Genomic DNA, 20,000 nt, shown 5'->3' with positions numbered 1-20,000 from the left:
CTAGACCACTGCGCCACCCGGGAGGCCCTATCTCAAGGATGATCAATGGAAACAGGATGCATCTGACCTCAATTTAAAGTCTCATAGCAAAGGGTCTGAATACTTATGTACATTATATTTTTTAATTACCTTTGCAAAAATGTCTAAAAAACAGTTTTCAAGTTGTCATTATGGGGTAATGTTGTCATTATGGGGTAATGCTGTCATTATGGGGTAATGCTGTCATTATGGGGTAATGCTGTCATTATGGGGTAATGCTGTCATTATGGGGTAATGCTGTCATTATGGGGTAATGTTGTCATTATGGGGTAATGCTGTCATTATGGGGTAATGCTGTCATTATGGGGTAATGCTGTCATTATGGGGTAATGTTGTCATTATGGGGTAATGCTGTCATTATGGGGTAATGTTGTCATTATGGGGTAATGCTGTCATTATGGGGTAATGCTGTCATTATGGGGTAATGCTGTCATTATGGGGTAATGTTCATTATGTCATTATGGGGTAATGTTGTCATTATGGGGTAATGCTGTCATTATGGGGTAATGCTGTCATTATGGGGTAATGTTGTCATTATGGGGTAATGTTGTCATTATGGGGTAATGTTGTCATTATGGGGTAATGTTGTCATTATGGGGTAATGTTGTCATTATGGGGTAATGTTGTCATTATGGGGTAATGTTGTCATTATGGGGTAATGTTGTCATTATGGGGTAATGTTGTCATTATGGGGTAATGTTGTCATTATGGGGTAATGTTGTCATTATGGGGTAATGCTGTCATTATGGGGTAATGTTGTCATTATGGGGTAATGTTGTCATTATGGGGTAATGTTGTCATTATGGGGTAATGTGTGTAGATTGATGAGAGAAAAAACAGATTGAATCAATTGTTACGTAACAACATGTGGAAAAAGTGGTCTGAATAGTTTCAGAATGCGTTGTTATACTTCATTAACATGGAAATGGTCAAAGTAAACATAAGAACGATGGTCAAAGACAGGACTGGACTGTTGGTGATGAAGCAATAATAATAATAAGTGGTAATCATATTAACAGCAGTTTACAACCCAGAATAATAAGGAATAGACTAATATGAATAATTACACTCTACTTGGTGTCTACTTCTCACTGTCTGTCCCTCAGGTTGTGGAAGGAGGCCACACATTTGGCTGATAAAAGTATTTTGTTTTTCACCATGTACGTATTTAAATTGATCTTCATCATTTACAGCAAGTTTTCAAATTCTTCATTTTGTTTTTATAATTTCGGGGTAGAATTTCTTACTTCAAAATATCTGTCACAATTTGACAGAAAATGCAGCTCTGTTTATCTCTTCCTGAGGGCAGAATGAGCATAGCCTGTCCTCTTTAGGTAATCAGGTTTGTCTGGGACGACCGGTCTCTATGGCCCACCTCTCTCTATCTCCCTCTCTCCCAGATTCAAAGGGCTTTATTATTATGGGAAACATATGTTTAGATTGCCAAAGCAAGTCAAATAGATAATGAGCAATAGTGACACTCACAAAAGTTCCAAAGGAATAAAGACATTTCAAATGTCATATTATAGCCATATACAGTGTTGTAACGATGTGCAAATGGTTAAAGTACTAAAGGGAAAATAAATAAACATAAATATGGGTTGTATTTACAATGATGTTTGTATGATGATGTTCTCTGGTTGCCCTTTTCTTGTGGCAACAGGTCACAAATCTTGCTGCTGTGATGGCACACTGTGGTATTTCACCCAGTAGATATGGGAGTTTATCAAAATTGGGTTTGTTTTCAAATTCTTTGTGGGTCTTTGTAATCTGAGGGAAATATGTGTCTCTAATATGGTCATACATTTGGCAGGAAGTTAGGAAGTGCAGCTCAGTTTCCACCTCATTTTGTGGGCAGTGAGCACATAGCCTGTCTTCTCTTGAGAGCCAGGTCTGCCTAAGGCGGTCTCTCTCAATAGCAACTCTATGCTCACTGAGTCTGTACATAGTCAAAGCTTTCTTTAAGTTTGGGTCAGTCACAGTGGTCAGGTATTCTGCCACTGTGTACTCTCTGTTTAGAGCCAAATAGCATTCCAGTTTTTTTGTGAATTCTTTCCAATGTGTCAAGTAATTGTCTTATTGTTTTCTCATGATTTGGTTGGGTCTAATTCCAATCAGGACCAACTTGCTTCCAGATTCATCTCTCTGTAGGTGATGTCTTTGTTATGGACTGTTTGGGAATCGCTTCCTTTTAGGTGGTTGTAGATTTTAACGGCTCTTGTCTGGATTTTGATCATTAGCTGGTCTCAATTTAGTGTTTGTTTCATTTTGTGAATTATTGGTTGGTGAGTGGACCCCAGACCGCACAGCCATGAAGGGCAACGGTTTCTATAACTGATTCAGGTATTTTTCGTCAGAGCCTAATTAGTATGTTGAATTTTATGTTCCTTTTGATGATGTAGAAGGCCCTTCTTGCCTTGTCTTTCAGCTCGTTCACAGCTTTGTGGAAGTTACCTGTGGCGCTGATGTTTAGGCCAAGGTATGTATAGTTTTTTGTGTGCTCTAGGGCAACAGTGTCTAGATGGAATTTGTATTTGTGGTCCTGGTGACTGGACCTTTTTTGGAACACCATTATTTTTGAGTTACTGAGATTTACTGTCAGGGTCCAGGTCTGACAGAATCTGTGCAGAAGATCTAGGTGCTGCTGTAGGCCCTCCTTGGTTGGTGACAGAAGCACCAAATTATCAGCAAACAGTAGACTTCAGATTCCAGTAAGGTGAGTCCGGGCGCTGCAGACTGTTCTAGTGCCATCGCCAATTAATTTCTATATATTTTGAAGAGGGTGGGGCTTAAGCTGTGTCACTGTCTCACCTCACGGCCCTGTGGAAAGAAATGTGTGTTTTTTGCCTATTTTAACTGCACACTTGGTGTTTGTGTAAATGGATTTTATAATGTTGTATATTTTTCCCCCAACACCGCTTTCCATCAATTTGTATAGCAGACCCTCATGACAAATTGAGTCAAAAGCTTTTTTGAAATCAACAAAACATGAGAAGACGCTGCCTTTGCTTTGGTTTGTTTGTCAATTAGGGTGTGCAGGTTGAATACGTGGTCTGTCGTACAGTAATTTGGTAAAAAGACAATTTGACATTTGCTCAGTACATTGTTTTTACTGAGGAAATATACAAGTATTTTTTTGTGGTCTGTTTCTATCAACACCACAGGCCTTTTGGGGTTGAAGAGGTTGTATTTTGTCCTGTAGTTCATTCAATGTAATTGGAGAATCCAGTGGGCCTTTAATATTTGATTCTAATATTTGTACTTGATCATGTATATGTTTTTGCTGTTTATTATTTGTTATAGAGCCAACAACATTGGAGAAGTGGTTTAGCCATCCATCTCCATACATCTCCATACATCTCCATTTTGGATAGATAATTCTTTGTGTTGTTGTTTGTTTAGTGTTTTCCAATTTTCCCAGAAGTGGTTAGATTCTATGGATTCTTCAATTACATTGCACTGATTTCTGACATGCTGTTCCCTCTTTTTCCATAGTGTATTTCTGTATTGGTTTAGTGATTCACCATAGTGAAGGTGTAGACTCAGGTTTTCAGTAGTGTATTTCTGTATTGTTTTAGTGATTCACCATAGTGAAGGTGTAGACTCAGGTTTTCAGTAGTGTATTTCTGTATTGTTTTAGTGATTCACCATAGTGAAGGTGTAGACTCAGGTTTTCAGTAGTGTATTTCTGTATTGTTTTAGTGATTCACCATAGTGAAGGTGTAGACTCAGGTTTTCAGTAGTGTATTTCTGTATTGTTTTAGTAATTCACCATAGTGAAGGCATCGTCTCCGGTGTTCTGGGTCTCTATGTTTTTGTTTGGATAGGTTTCTCAATTTCTTTCTTCGGTTTTTGCATTCTTTATGAAACCATTTGTCATTGTTGTTAATTTTCTGCTTGACATGTTTAGATTTGACAGGGAAGCTGAGAGGTCAAATATACTGTTTAGTTTTTCTACTGCCAAGTTTACACCTTCACTATTACAGTGGGATGTTTTGTCCAGGAAGTTGTCTGAAAGGGATTGAATGTGTTGTTGCCTAATTGTTTTTTGGTAGGTTTCCACACTACTTTCCTTCCATCTATAGCATTTCTTAATATTATTCAGATCCTTTGGCTTTGATGCCTCATGATTGGTTATTGCTCTGTTGAAGTAGAGTGTGATTTTGCTGTGGTCTGATAGGGGTGTCAGTGGGCTGACTGTGAACTCTGAGAGACTCTGGGTTTAGGTCAGTGATAAAGTAGTCGTCAGTACTACTGCCAAGAGATGAGCTATAGGTGTACCTACCATTAACTATGTACATACCCAGGATGTAACAGAGCTATAGGTGTACCTACCATTAACTATGTACATACCCAGGATGTAACAGAGCTATAGGTGTACCTACCATTAACTATGTACATACCCAGGATGTAACAGAGCTATAGGTGTACCTACCATTAACTATGTACATACCCAGGATGTAACAGAGCTATAGGTGTACCTACCATTAACTATGTACATACCCAGGATGTAACAGAGGTGTACCTACCATTAACTATGTACATACCCAGGGTGTGACAGAGCTATAGGTGTACCTACCATTAACTATGTACATACCCAGGATGTAACAGAGCTATAGGTGTACCTACCATTAACTATGTACATACCCAGGATGTAACAGAGCTATAGGTGTACCTACCATTAACTATGTACATACCCAGGATGTAACAGAGCTATAGGTGTACCTACCATTAACTATGTACATACCCAGGATGTAACAGAGCTAAAGGTGTACCTACCATTAACTATGTACATACCCAGGATGTAACAGAGCTATAGGTGTACCTACCATTAACTATGTACATACCCAGGATGTAACAGAGCTATAGGTGTACCTACCATTAACTATGTACATACCCAGGATGTAACAGAGCTATAGGTGTACCTACCATTAACTATGTACATACCCAGGATGTAACAGAGCTATAGGTGTACCTACCATTAACTATGTACATACCCAGGATGTAACAGAGGTGTACCTACCATTAACTATGTACATACCCAGGGTGTAACAGAGCTATAGGTGTACCTACCATTAACTATGTACATACCCAGGATGTAACAGAGCTATAGGTGTACCTACCATTAACTATGTACATACCCAGGATGTAACAGAGCTATAGGTGTACCTACCATTAACTATGTACATACCCAGGATGTAACAGAGCTATAGGTGTACCTACCATTAACTATGTACATACCCAGCATGTAACAGAGCTATAGGTGTACCTACCATTAACTATTAACTATGTACAGACCCAGGATGTAACAGAGCTATAGGTGTACCTACCATAGGAGTCCTACCATTAACTATGTACATACCCAGGATGTAACAGAGCTATAGGTGTACCTACCATTAACTCCCCAGGATGTAAGCCTACCATTAACTATGTACAGACCCAGGGTGTGACAGAGTTATAGGTGTACCTACCATTAACTATGTACATACCCAGGATGTAACAGAGCTATAGGTGTACCTACCCCTCGAAGCATTTACTATGTACATACCCAGGATGTAACAGAGCTATAGGTGTACCTACCATTAACTATGTACATACCCAGGATGTAACAGAGCTATAGGTGTACCTACCATTAACTATGTACATACCCAGGATGTAACAGAGGTGTACCTACCATTAACTATGTACATACCCAGGGTGTGACAGAGCTATAGGTGTACCTACCATTAACTATGTACAGACTCAGGATGTAACAGAGCTATAGGTGTACCTACCATTGACTATGTACAGACTCAGGATGTAACAGAACTGCAGGAGTTGGGACCCTTTTGTTGTTTTGTCATAGTTGTGGACTCCATAGGAGTCCCCTCGAAGCCTACCATTAACTATGTACATACCCAGCGTGCAACAGAGCTATAGGTGTACCTACCATAGGAGTCCCCTCGAAGCCGACCATTAACTATGTACATACCCAGGATGTAACAGAGCTATAGGTGTACCTACCATAGGAGTCCCCTGGAAGCCTACCATTGACTATGTAAATACCCAGCATGCAACAGAGCTGCTGGAGATGTTACCCGTTTTGTTGGTTATGTTGTCATAGTTGTGTCTATGGGGGCACATGGGGGAGGGAATGCTGTCACCTCCAGGAAGGTGTTTGTCCCCTTGTATGCTGAGGGTGTCAGGTTCTTGTCCAGTTCTGGCATTTAGGTCGCCACAGACTAGTACATGTCCCTGGGCCTGGAAATGATTGATTTCTCCCTCCAGGGTGGAGAAGATGTCTTCATTAAAGTATAGGGATTCTAGTGGGGGGATATAGGTAACACACAGGGGTACATTTCTCTCTGTTAAGATGATTAATAATGACATTTCTAGCCACATGTAAAATGTTCCTGTTTTGATTAATGTAATAGAGTGAGTTAGGTCTGCTCTATACCAAATGAGCAGACCCAATGAGTCTCCTCCCTGTTTCACACCTGGTAGTTTGGTTAATCGGACCACCAGCTCTCTGTAACCTAGAGGGCAACCAGTGGGTCCATCTCATCTATACCATGTTTCTTGTAGGATGACAATGTCTGTATTTCTGATTTCTTTGTTGAAGTCCAGGTTCCTGCTCTTTAGGTCAAAGGCAGATGACCTCAGGTCTGGGATGATATAGTGAAGGCTTTGTGTCCCATAAAGTGTCCAATGTTGTTAGTCGTGTGGTTTGGCCTTGAACCTGTAAGTGTGAGCAGAGCCTGCTGAGCACCTGGTACATGCCATTGGCTTGGTCTAGTGTAAGAGTGGGGGATGGGCCTGTTTGCCTGGTCATGGCCTGGGCTTATGTGTGACTCTCTCTCTCTCTCTCTCTCTCTCTCTCTCTCTCTCTCTCTCTCTCTCTCTCTCTCTCTCTCTCTCTCTCTCTCTTATCTGTCGATGGGGCTGTGTAAACGCTGGAACACAGGTCTCAGGTTCACAGTTCACCACTTGAGAAAATTACATTCAAGATAGCTAGCAGTGTTATAGATACTAGTCCTAAGCAGAGATTTAAACAATTTTTAGAGGGTAAAGGTTAGAGGGTAAAGGTTAGAGGGTAAAGGTTACACCATTTTTTTGTTGTGTTTGGAATGATTTGATTCTTTTGCATTACATTTTCACTCGCTCTGTTGTCATTTAAGCTTTTTTTAAATGTGTTTTTATCCGCGTAACAATTCCAACATGTAGTGATTTTTTTATCATTCTACTTAAAATAAGCCGTTAGATATCTGCAATAACAATACAACAGTGATCCACTAAACTGTAAGCCCAGACTTCCTCTATCTCTAATCGTCCTTGCGTCCAGGGGGTGTACTGTACATCAAGCTACTCCACTACAGAAACAGGAGATAGACTTGTGTCCTATGGGCTGTTCTGACTCATACAAGGTGTAGCCTACTAACTTCTTACTCATTGACCCTCCTGGTTGTCTCCTCCCTCTCTCTCATCTCTTTGCAGTAACGAATTACAACAACGTTGTGGAGGCCCAGTCAGATTCTGACGATGAGGACAAGCTACACATAGTGGAGGAAGACCCTGATGGAGACAGCACTGTGCCAGAAGACACCTCCGCAGTATTAACCCAGAACGGGACGGAGACGCACCAAGACACCTGGGATGGAGGTAACTCTCCAGGTCTGTTCATACAATACAGAACATACTGAAGAACTCCCTCATTCTCTCTCTCTCTCTCTCTCTCTCTCTCTCTCTCTCTCTCTCTCTCTCTCTCTCTCTCTCTCTCTGTGTCTCTCTCTGTGTCTCTCTCTGTGTCTTTCTCTCTCTCTTTCTCTTTCTCTCTCTCTCTCTCTCTGTCTCTCTCTCTCTCTCTCTCTCTCTCCCTCTCTTTCTCTCTCTCTTTCTCTCTCTCTTTCTCTGTCACTCTTTCTCTCACCACATACAGAACATCTACATTGACATTTTAGTCATTTCGCAGATGCTCTAATCCAGAGTGGTTTGTCTCTCTCTCTCTCTCTCTCTCTCTCTCTCTCTCTCTCTCTCTCTCTCTCTCTCTCTCTCTCTCTCTCTCTCTCTCTCGCTCTCTCTCTCTCTCTCTCTCTCTCTCTCTCTCTCTCTCTCTCTCTCTCTCTCTCTCTCTCTCTCTGTGTGTCTCTTTCTGTCTCTCTCTCTCTCTCTCTCTTTCTCTCTCTCTCTCTCTCTCTCTCTCTCTCTCTGTGTCTCTCTCTGTGTCTTTCTCTCTCTCTTTCTCTTTCTCTCTCTCTCTCTCTCTCTCTCTCTCTCTCTCTCTCTCTCTCTCTCTCTCTCTCTCTCTCTCTCTCTGTCTCTCTCTCTCTCTCTCTCTCTCTCTCTCTCTCTCTCTCTCTCTCTCTCTCCCTCTCTTTCTCTCTCTCTTTCTCTGTCACTCTTTCTCTCACCACATACAGAACATCTACATTGACATTTGAGTCATTTCGCAGATGCTCTAATCCAGAGCGGTTTACATTCAGTGTTTTCAACCAAGTTTAGTAGGAAAACATCTCAGATATCACAGTCATTGCAAGTAGACCTTTCTTCGAAAAGACAGAAAAACGTATTGCAGCTGTAAACGCAAGGAACAGAACATACAACCACAATGCATGTTTGCTAACGTCTTTTCATTGACCGTAGACCAAGTTCCACTGATAATGGAAGTGACACGTCATTCAGGAAGTAGGACAACAACATTGACATTCTGTTGCTCCAGAGAGACCAGGGGTTCAACTAAGAGTGTCCTGTTTCCTTTGTAACACCTGAATAGGGAATGTACTTACGTGGTCTCTGTTATTTCACGTGTCTTAAAGCAGTGAGTTAGAGTCTTCCTTCCCGACTGGCATCCTATTCCCTACGTAGGCCCTATGGCCCTGGTCAAAATTAGTGCACTGGAAAGGGAATAGGTGTGGTTAAGATGCCTCTGTAGGTAGGGTCTGTTGTTGCAGATGTGCTGTAGTATTGAAGATGGTTTTCTCTCAACTATGTACTTCCCTATCTCTGCTTCTCTCTATCTCTCTCTCTCTCTCTCTCTCTCTCTCTCTCTCTCTCTCTCTCTCTCTGTCTCTGTCTCTGTCTCTGTCTCTGTCTCTGTCTCTGTCTCTGTCTCTGTCTCTGTCTCTGTCTCTGTCTCTGTCTCTGTCTCTGTCTCTCTCTGTCTCTGTCTCTGTCTCTGTCTCTCTCTCTCTCTCTCTCTCTCTCTCTCTCTCTCTCTCTCTCTCTCTCTCTCTCTCTCTGTGTCTGTGTGTCTCTCTCTCTCTCTGTGTCTGTGTGTCTCTCTCTCTCTCTCTCTCGCTCTCTCTCTCTCTCTCTCTCTCTCTCTCTCTCTCTCTCTCTCTCTCTCTCTCTCTGTCTCTGTCTCTGTCTCTGTCTCTGTCTCTGTCTCTGTCTCTGTCTCTGTCTCTGTGTCTGTCTGTCTGTCTGTCTGTCTGTCTCTCTCTCTCTCTCTCTCTCTCTCTCTCTCTCTCTCTCTCTCTCTCTCTCTCTCTCTCTCTGTCTCTGTCTCTGTCTCTGTCTCTGTCTCTGTCTCTGTCTCTGTGTGTCTCTGTGTCTGTGTGTCTCTGTGTCTGTGTCTCTCTCTCTCTCTCTCTCTCTCTCTCTCTCTCTCTGTCTCTGTCTCTCTCTCTCTCTCTCTCATTTCAAATTCAAGGGCTTTATTATCATGGGAAACATACATTTATGTTTACATTGCCAAAGCAAGTGAAGTAGATAATAAGCCAAAGTGAAATAAACAATAAAGATTAACACTTAACATGACACTCACAGAAGATCCAAAATAATAAAGACATTTCAAATGTCATATTATGTATATATACAGTGTTGTAACGATGTGCAAATAGTTAAAGTACCAAAGGGAAAATAAATTAACATAAATATGGGTTGTATTTAAAATGATGTTTGTTCTTCACTGGTTGCCCTTTTCTCGTGGCAACATGTAAAATCTTGCTGCTGTGATGAGACACTGTGGTATTTCACCCAGTAGATATGGGAGTTTGTCAAAATTGGGTTTGTTTTCGAATTCTTTGTGGGTCTTTGTAATCTGAGGGAAATATGTGTCTCTAATATGGTCCTACATTTGGCAGGAAGTTAGGAAGTGCAGCTCAGTTTCTACCTCATTTTGTTGGCAGTGTGCACATAGCCTGTCTTCTCTTGAGAGCCAGGTCTGCCTACGGCAGTCTCTCTCAATAGCAAGGCTATGCTCACTGAATCTGTACATAGTCAAAGCTTTCCTTAATTTTGGGTCAGTCACAGTGGTCAGGTATTCTGCCAGTGTGTACTCTCTATTTAGGGCCAAATAGCATTCTGGTTTGCTCAGTTATTTTGTGAATTATTTCCAATGAGTCAAGTAATTGTCTTTTTGTTTTCTCATGATTTGGTTGGGTCTAATTGTTTTGCTGTTCTGGGGCTTTGTGGGGTCTCTCCCGCTCTCTGCCTCTCTCTCTAGTTAGATTAGAATATCTCAGACACACTGATGCTGAGAACAAAATGTTTATTTGTTAGTACTGCTGAAACCAGGCCTGCATGACTCCACTTTCCGTGCTTTGGCAAATCTTTCCCTGCTACGGTGAGTCTTTCCCTGCTACGGCGAGTCTCCCTGCTACGGTGAGTCTCCCTGCTACGGTGAGTCTCCCTGCTACGGTGAGTCTTTCCCTGCTACGGCAAATCTTTCCCTGCTACGGTGAGTCTTTCCCTGCTACGGCGAGTCTCCCTGCTACGGTGAGTCTTTCCCTGCTACGGCAAATCTTTCCCTGCTACGGTGAGTCTTTCCCTGCTACGGTGAGTCTTTCCCTGCTACGGTGAGTCTTTCCCTGCTACGGCAAATCTTTCCCTGCTACGGTGAGTCTTTCCCTGCTACGGTGAGTCTTTCCCTGCTACGGTGAGTCTTTCCCTGCTACGGTGAGTCTTTCCCTGCTACGGTGAGTCTTTCCCTGTTACGGCGAGTCTTTCCCTGCTACGGTGAGTCTTTCCCTGCTACGGTGAGTCTTTCCCTGTTACGGCAAATCTTTCCCTGCTACGATGTCAGCCCTGCATGACTCCACTCTCCCTGCTACGGTGAGTCTTTCCCTGCTACGGTGAGTCTTTCCCTGCTACGGTGAGTCTATGAGCCCTGGTATAGTTCAGCCCTATGGGCCCTGGTATAGTTCACTATATTTCACCAGAGCCCTATGGGCCATGGTGAAAAGTAGGGCAGGGCTCTCCAGGTCTGTTCTTCCTGTAGGTTTTTGTTTCAACCCCAGTTGTAACTAACCTGATTCAGCTTATCAATCAGCTAGTTATTAGAATCAGGTGAGCTAGATTAGGGTTAGAGAGAGAACCTACAGGACGGTAGCTCTCCTGGAACAGGGTTAGAGAGAGAACCTACAGGACGGTAGCTCTCCAGGAACAGGGTTAGAGAGAGAACCTACAGGACGGTAGCTCTCCAGGAACAGGGTTAGAGAGAGAACCTACAGGACGGTAGCTCTCCAGGAACAGGGTTAGAGAGAGAACCTACAGGACGGTAGCTCTCCAGGAACAGGGTTAGAGAGAGAACCTACAGGACGATATCTCTCCAGGAACAGGGTTAGAGAGAGAACCTACAGGACGGTAGCCCTCCAGGAACAGGGTTAGAGAGAGAACCTACAGGAACAGGAACAGGGTTAGAGAGAGAACCTACAGGACGGTAGCTCTCCAGGAACAGGGTTAGAGAGAGAACCTACAGGACGGTAGCTCTCCAGGAACAGGGTTAGAGAGAGAACCTACAGGACGGTAGCTCTCCAGGAACAGGGTTAGAGAGAGAACCTACAGGACGGTAGCTCTCCAGGAACAGGGTTAGAGAGAGAACCTAGGTAGCCCTCCAGGAACAGGGTTAGAGAGAGAACCTACAGGACGGTAGCCCTCCAGGAACAGGGTTAGAGAGAGAACCTACAGGACGGTAGCTCTCCAGGAACAGGGTTAGAGAGAGAACCTACAGGACGGTAGCCCTCCAGGAACAGGGTTAGAGAGAGAACCTACAGGACGGTAGCTCTCCAGGAACAGGGTTAGAGAGAGAACCTACAGGACGGTAGCCCTCCAGGAACAGGGTTAGAGAGAGAACCTACAGGACGGTAGCTCTCCAGGAACAGGGTTAGAGAGAGAACCTACAGGACGGTAGCTCTCCAGGAACAGGGTTAGAGAGAGAACCTACAGGACGGTAAGCTCTCCAGGAACAGGGTTAGAGAGAGAACCTACAGGACGGTAGCTCTCCAGGAACAGGGTTAGAGAGAGAACCTACAGGACGGTAGCTCTCCAGGAACAGGGTTAGAGAGAGAACCTACAGGACGGTAGCCCTCCAGGAACAGGGTTAGAGAGAGAACCTACAGGACGGTAGCTCTCCAGGAACAGGGTTAGAGAGAGAACCTACAGGACGGTAGCTCTCCAGGAACAGGGTTAGAGAGAGAACCTACAGGACGGTAGCTCTCCAGGAACAGGGTGTTTGATGCCATTTCATTTGCTCTGTTCTGGCCATTATTATGAGTCGTCCTCCCCTCAGCAGCCTCCTGTGTTGTCCAGGAACCCAGTGCCAACACTGTGGACAGCTGTAAGCATGTACTAACTAACTGTCCATTTGGAAACAGTTGTGGCTTCTAATCCCTCCAGCTGCTCCCATCTGTCTCACACAGTATACTCCTCACTCACCAAATCCCGCCTACACCAGGCAGGGTTCTTCATGACAAAGAAACACACTATCTTGGTTGAAAAGGGATTCAGTGCCAGAGAATGCAACCAAAGCATTTGAATTTATTTTTAAAAAATCACATTACGCTTCGTGAAAATTGTTGAAGAAAATGTTCATTTTCTCGATCCGCCTTTTGTTGGTGTCTTTTCTGAGAGAAGGAGAGAAGGACCGGGGTGGTGGGTCCTCCATTATTGTCTTGGTTTCATTTCCCACTGTTGGCACCCGGCTCCTCTGTGTGGTACTGGGTATTAGTTGTGAGGCTGGGAGCTTTTAAAAACCTGGCTGATTTTCAGAAAGCAGAGAGGATGAGGGTCACTCCACCTGGTGTTATCAACATGATCAGACAGACGGACAGACAGACAGACAACAGCCATAATGAGAACAATAATAAATACAAGTAATGCTCTCTCTCTCTCCGAATAACCCTGGTCTTCAGGTGTTTGGAAATTGCTCCCAAGGATGAACCAGACTTGTGGAGGTCTACAATCTTTTTTCTGAGGTCTTGGCTGATTTCTTTTGATTTTCCCTCGATGTCAAGCAAAGAGGCACTGAGTTTGAAGGTAGGCCTTGAAATACATCCACAGGTACACCTCCAATTGACTCAAATTATATCAATTAGCCTATCTGAAGCTTCTAAAGCCATGAGATCATTTTCTGGAATTTTCCAAGCTGTTAAAAGGCACAGTCAACTTAGTGTATGTAAACTTCTGACCCACTGGAATTGTGATACAGTGAATTATAAGTGAAATAATCTGTCTGTATACAATTGTTGGAAAAATTACTTGTGTCATGCACAAAGTAGATGTCCTAACCAACTTCCCAAAACTGTAGTTTGTTAACAAGACATTTGTGGAGTGGTTGAAAAACAAGTGTATATGGCTGGCTGTAGAGATATATATGGCTGTAGAGATATACAGTGCCTTGCGAAAGTATTAAGCCCCCTTGAACTTTGCGACCTTTTGCCACATTTCAGGCTTCAAACATAAAGATATAAAACTGTATTTTTTGTGAAGAATCAACAACAAGTGGGACACAATCATGAAGTGGAACAACATTTATTGGATATTTCAAACTTTTTTAACAAATCAAAAACTGAAAAATTGGGTGTGCAAAATTATTCAGCCCCCTTAAGTTAATACTTTGTAGCGCCACCTTTTGCTGCGATTACAGCTGTAAGTCACTTGGGGTATGTCTCTCTCAGTTTTGCACATCGAGAGACTGAATTTTTTTCCCATTCCTCCTGATGGGAAAAAAAATGATGCTGCCACCACCATGTTTGACAGTGGGGATGGTGTGTTCAGGGTGATGGGCTGTGTTGCTTTTACTCCAAACATAATGTTTTGCATTGTTGCCAAAAATTTCTATTTTGGTTTCATCTGACCAGAGCACGTTCTTCCACATGTTTGGTGTGTCTCCCAGGTGGCTTGTGGCAAATTTAAACAACACTTTTTATGGATATCTTTAAGAAATGGCTTTCTTCTTGCCACTCTTCCATAAAGGCCAGATTTGTGCAATATACGACTGATTGCTGTCCTATGGACAGAGTCTCCCACCTCAGCTGTAGAGCTCTGCAGTTCATCCAGAGTGATCATGGGCCTCTTGGCTGCATCTCTGATCAGTCTTCTCCTTGTATGAGCTGAAAGTTTAGAGGGACGGCCAGGTCTTGGTAGATTTGCAGAGGTCTGATACTCCTTCCATTTCAATATTATCGCTTGCACAGTGCTCCTTGGGATGTTTAAAGCTTGGGAAATCTTTTTGTATCCAAATCCGGCTTTAAACGTCTTCACAACAGTATCTCGGACCTGCCTGGTGTGTTCCTTGTTCTTCATGATGCTCTCTGCGCTTTTAACGGACCTCTGAGACTATCACAGTGCAGGTGCATTTATACGGAGACTTGATTACACACAGGTGGATCCTCACTGAACTTCTGGAGAGTTTGCTGCACTGAAAGTAAAGGGGCAGAATAATTTTGCACGCCCAATTTTTCCGTTTTTGATTTGTTAAAAAAGTTTGAAATATCCAATAAATATCGTTCCACTTCATGATTGTGTCCCACTTGTTGTTGATTCTTCACAAAAATATACAGTTTTATATCTTTATGTTTGAAGCCTGAAATGTGGCAAAAGGTCGCAAAGTTCAAGGGGGCCGAATACTTTCGCAAGGCACTGTATATGGTAGTAGAGATATATATGGTAGTAGAGATACAGTGGGGCAAAAAAGTATTTAGTCAGCCACCAATTGTGCAATTCCTCCCACTTAAAAAGATGAGAGAGGCCTGTAATTTTCATCATAGGTACACTTCAACTATGACAGACAAAATGACAAAAAAAATCATACCCCCTAAGACATACTAACCTCTCACCATAACAATAACAGGGAGGTTAGCAGTTTATATCATACCCCCCCCCCCCCAAGACATACTGGCTCTCACCATAACAATAACAGGGAGTTTAGCAGTTTATATCATACCTCCCCCCCAAGACATACTAACCTCTCACCATAACAATAACAGGGAGGTTAGCAGTTTATATCATACCTCCCCAAGACATACTAACCTCTCACCATAACAATAACAGGGAGGTTAGCAGTTTATATCATACCCCCCCCCCCATACCCCCCAAGACACATACTAACCTCTCACCATAACAATAACAGGGAGTTTAGCAGTTTATATCAGTTTATATCATACCTCCCCCCCAAGACATACTAACCTCTCACCATAACAATAACAGGGAGGTTAGCAGTTTATATCATACCTCCCCAAGACATACTAACCTCTCACCATAACAATAACAGGGAGGTTAGCAGTTTATATCATACCCCCCCCAAGACACATACTAACCTCTCACCATAACAATAACAGGGAGTTTAGCAGTTTATATCATACCTCCCCAAGACATACTAACCTCTCACCATAACAATAACAGGGAGTTTAGCAGTTTATATCATACCCCCCCCCCAAGACACATACTAACCTCTCACCATAACAATAACAGGGAGTTTAGCAGTTTATATCATACCTCCCAAGACATACTAACCTCTCACCATAACAATAACAGGGAGTTTAGCAGTTTATATCATATCCCCCCCCCCCCCAAGACATACTAACCTCTCACCATAACAATAACAGGGAGTTTAGCAGTTTATATCATACCCCCCCCCCCAAGACATACTAACCTCTCACCATAACAATAACAGGGAGTTTAGCAGTTTATATCATATCCCCCCCCCCCCAAGACATACTAACCTCTCACCATAACAATAACAGGGAGTTTAGCAGTTTATATCATACCCCCCCCCCCAAGACATACTAACCTCTCACCATAACAATAACAGGGAGGTTTAATATTTGTGGGTCTGTAACTGTGTTAGTTTTTTTTTAGAGTAATGGCTGCCGTCACCGTAGGAGATTGGCCTGATAATACATTTGACATTACACTGTTAAAGCAGACGGAGGCTGCTATCGTTAGATATTACTGCTCTGTCGGAACTAGAAACACAAGCATTTCACTACACCTGCAATAACATCTGCTAAACATACGTATGTGACCAATAACATTTCATTTGATTGTACATTGTATTAGCAGTGCCTCTTTCAGCCAGCCCCACCCTCCTCTCAGCCAATCCCAACCTCCTCTCAGCCATCCCCACCCTCCTCTCAGCCAGCCCCACCCTCCTCACTGTCAGCCCCACCCTCCTCACTGCCAGCCCCACCCTCCTCTCAGCCAGCCCCACCCTCCTCTCAGCCAGCCCCACCCTCCTCTCAGCCAGCCCCACCCTCCTCTCAGCCAGCCCCACCCTCCTCACAGCCAGCCCCACCCTCCTCTCAGCCAGCCCCACCCTCCTCTCAGCCAGCCCCACCCTCCTCTCAGCCAGCCCCACCCTCCTCTCAGCCAGCCCCACCCTCCTCTCAGCCAGCCCCACCCTCCTCTCAGCCAGCCCCACCCTCCTCTCAGCCAGCCCCACCCTCCTCTCAGCCAGCCCCACCCTCCTCTCAGCCAGCCCCACCCTCCTCTCAGCCAGCCCCACCCTCCTCTCAGCCAGCCCCACCCTCCTCTCAGCCAGCCCCACCCTCCTCTCAGCTGGTTATGTATTCGTTGCCTCTCCTCCCTTTTGTCTTCATCGTTCTATAGCAGGTTGGCATTTATTGGGATGAGTCATCTACTGGAGGCAGCCACAAAGCCATCAAATCGGATTTTTAACCTTAACCCTAACTTAACACTGCTATCCTTATGCCTAACCCTAACCTTAAATGAAGACCAAAAAAGCTAATGTTAGTTCTTTATAGAATTGTTTTGATACAGCCAATTTTGAGTTTGCAGCTGGCCCATCTAGTGGAAATCGCTCAGCTCTGCCTCCAGGACAAGATTCATCCCAATAAATGTCAACCTGTCACATTCTACACATGCTGTTTTTAGGAATTAAACACTGTCTGTGTTGTTTACCGGTTTAAATCAAAATGCCACCATGGATAATAGAACAGTACATCAGCGGGTCGATGTTTAACTCGGTTAATGAACGAGCTTGTCAAACAACATAACTTTCTTAAATTAAGTTTGTCAATTGTACAACACAGTACCTTTTGTTGGTAATGTATGTCTGGCACCTGCCTTTTCTCACAAATCTCCAGAGATCAACACATTGTCTTTAGTCGTGTATAGCTATTCAGACACTAGAGACCAGTGTTTGTTACACACTGAAGTTAGTGTTCCAAATAGCGCCCTATTCACTAGTGCACTACCCGGACCTGGTCTGTGGTCCATATGGGCCCTGGACAGGAGGCTGCTTTGGGGCCTGATGTTAAGAAACAGGAAGTTAAGGTCAAAGGTCAGTGGAGCTGGAGGCAGCTGTTAAATCACTAACACGCCCAGACACACGCACACACACAGTCACACACTCTCTCTCCCTCTCAATCGCTCTCTTTCTCTATCCAGATCTCTCTCTCTCTCTATCGGTCTCTCTCTCTATCCAGATCTCTCTCTCTCTATCTAGATCTCTCTCTCTCTATCTAGATCTCTCTCTCTCTATCCAGATCTCTCTCCCTCTTTCCAGATCTATCTCTCTCTATCCAGATCTCTCTCGCTCTCTATCCAGATCTCTCTCTCTCTCTCTCTATCCAGATCTCTCTCTCTCTATCCAGATCTCTCTCTCTCCATCTCTTTCTCAACCCATTTCTCTCCTGCTGCATACAGCTTGAAATCGTTCAACTACTTTGAGTGTTTGTTCTAGCCTGCCTGGAGTGGCAGATGGGTGGGGCTCTCGACTTTTCAACGATTGTATTGGTGCCAATAGTATATATATATATATAGTATTTCAATCCAGGTCTGATGCTTTCCTGTTTTTACTCCTCACTGATATGGAACATCTGCCTGTTCCATTGAGGCTCTGACTTTCAATGGGAATTACTAAAGTCTGATGAGTCACAGAGAGATCAAAGCACATCATTAAAAGGAGGAGAGAGGTAGAGGCAGAGCGAGAGGCAGAGTGAGAGGCAGAGTGAGAGGCAGAGTGAGAGGTAGAGAGAGAGGCAGAGAGAGAGCGAGAGGCAGAGCGAGAGGCAGAGCGAGAGGCAGAGCGAGAGGCAGAGCGAGAGGCAGAGTGAGAGGTAGAGAGAGAGGCAGAGAGAGAGCGAGAGGCAGAGCGAGAGGCAGAGCGAGAGGCAGAGCGAGAGGTAGAGAGAGAGGCAGAGAGAGAGGCAGAGAGAGAGGTAGAGGCAGAGTTAGAGGCAGAGTGAGGCAAAGCGAGAGGCAGAGCGAGAGGTAGAGAGAGAGACAGCAAGAGGTAGAGAGAGGCAGAGAGAGGCAGCGAGAGGTAGAGAGAGAGGCAGCGAGAGGTAGAGCGAGAGGCAGAGCGAGAGGTAGAGAGAGAGGTAGAGAGAGAGGCAGAGCGAGAGGTAGAGCGAGAGGTAGAGCGAGAGGCAGAGAGAGAGGCAGAGAGAGAGGCAGAGAGAGGTAGAGAGAGGCAGAGAGAGGCAGAGAGAGAGGCAGAGAGAGAGGTAGAGAGAGAGGCAGAGAGAGAGGCAGAGAGAGAGGCAGAGAGGTAGAGCGAGAGGTAGAGCGAGAGGCAGAGAGAGAGGCAGAGAGAGAGGCAGAGCGAGAGGTAGAGCGAGAGGTAGAGCGAGAGGTAGAGCGAGAGACAGAGAGAGAGGCAGAGAGAGAGGCAGAGAGAGAGGCAGAGAGAGAGGTAGAGAGAGAGGCAGAGAGAGAGGCAGAGTGAGAGGTAGAGAGAGAGGCAGAGAGAGAGCGAGAGGCAGAGCGAGAGGCAGAGCGAGAGGCAGAGCGAGAGGTAGAGAGAGAGGCAGAGAGAGGCAGCGAGAGGTAGAGAGAGAGGCAGCGAGAGGTAGAGCGAGAGGCAGAGCGAGAGGTAGAGAGAGAGGTAGAGAGAGAGGCAGAGCGAGAGGTAGAGCGAGAGGTAGAGCGAGAGGCAGAGAGAGAGGCAGAGAGAGAGGCAGAGAGAGAGGTAGAGAGAGAGGCAGAGAGAGAGGCAGAGAGAGAGGCAGAGAGAGAGGTAGAGAGAGAGGCAGAGAGAGAGGCAGAGAGAGAGGCAGAGAGAGAGGTAGAGCGAGAGGCAGAGCGAGAGGCAGAGAGAGAGCAGAGAGAGAGCAGAGCGAGAGGTAGAGCGAGAGGTAGAGCGAGAGGTAGAGCGAGAGACAGAGAGAGAGGCAGAGAGAGAGGCAGAGAGAGAGGCAGAGAGAGAGGTAGAGAGAGAGGCAGAGAGAGAGGCAGAGAGAGAGGCAGAGAGAGAGGTAGAGCGAGAGGTAGAGCGAGAGGTAGAGCGAGAGGCAGAGAGAGAGGCAGAGAGAGGGCAGAGCGAGAGGTAGAGCGAGAGGTAGAGCGAGAGGTAGAGCGAGAGACAGAGAGAGAGGCAGAGAGAGAGGCAGAGAGAGAGGCAGAGAGAGAGGTAGAGCGAGAGGTAGGACTGTTTTGGAGTGCCGGGAAAGCATGAGGTCATGGGAAGTGAAATTGTTGAGTTAAACTTGAGGGTTAGCAGGAGTCCTGTAGCCTGGGCTCCTCCCCTCCTGTTATGAGAGGGCCTTCAGCAACAGAGCCCATAGAAATATAATGAGTAGAACTGGCCCGAACCTCTGACCATGGCAATTTGACTGGTGAATGGGTTTTACAATTCTACTCATTCTATTCTAGTCTAATGATATGGTTCTCTCAGTCTGCACCAGTCCCTTTCTGGGCTTCTCTAAACAGGAAGTGGCGGGGTTTGCTGGCACAGGTCCTGGCACCGTTTAAAATACTTAATTCCCTGTGGCAAATGCTTTCACTGTCTGCAGAAGTGT

General features: G+C 44.7%; 1 pseudogene; it reads left to right on the top strand.

The window, feature by feature from the left end:
- LOC124009445 overlaps window positions 1-20,000 on the top strand; it is a 143,060-nt pseudogene that overhangs the window by 94,675 nt on the left and 28,385 nt on the right.

The sequence above is a fragment of the Oncorhynchus gorbuscha genome, linkage group LG22, assembly GCF_021184085.1.
Source record: "Oncorhynchus gorbuscha isolate QuinsamMale2020 ecotype Even-year linkage group LG22, OgorEven_v1.0, whole genome shotgun sequence".
NCBI lineage: Eukaryota > Metazoa > Chordata > Actinopteri > Salmoniformes > Salmonidae > Oncorhynchus > Oncorhynchus gorbuscha.
This window is presented reverse-complemented; position numbering and strand designations above follow the sequence as displayed.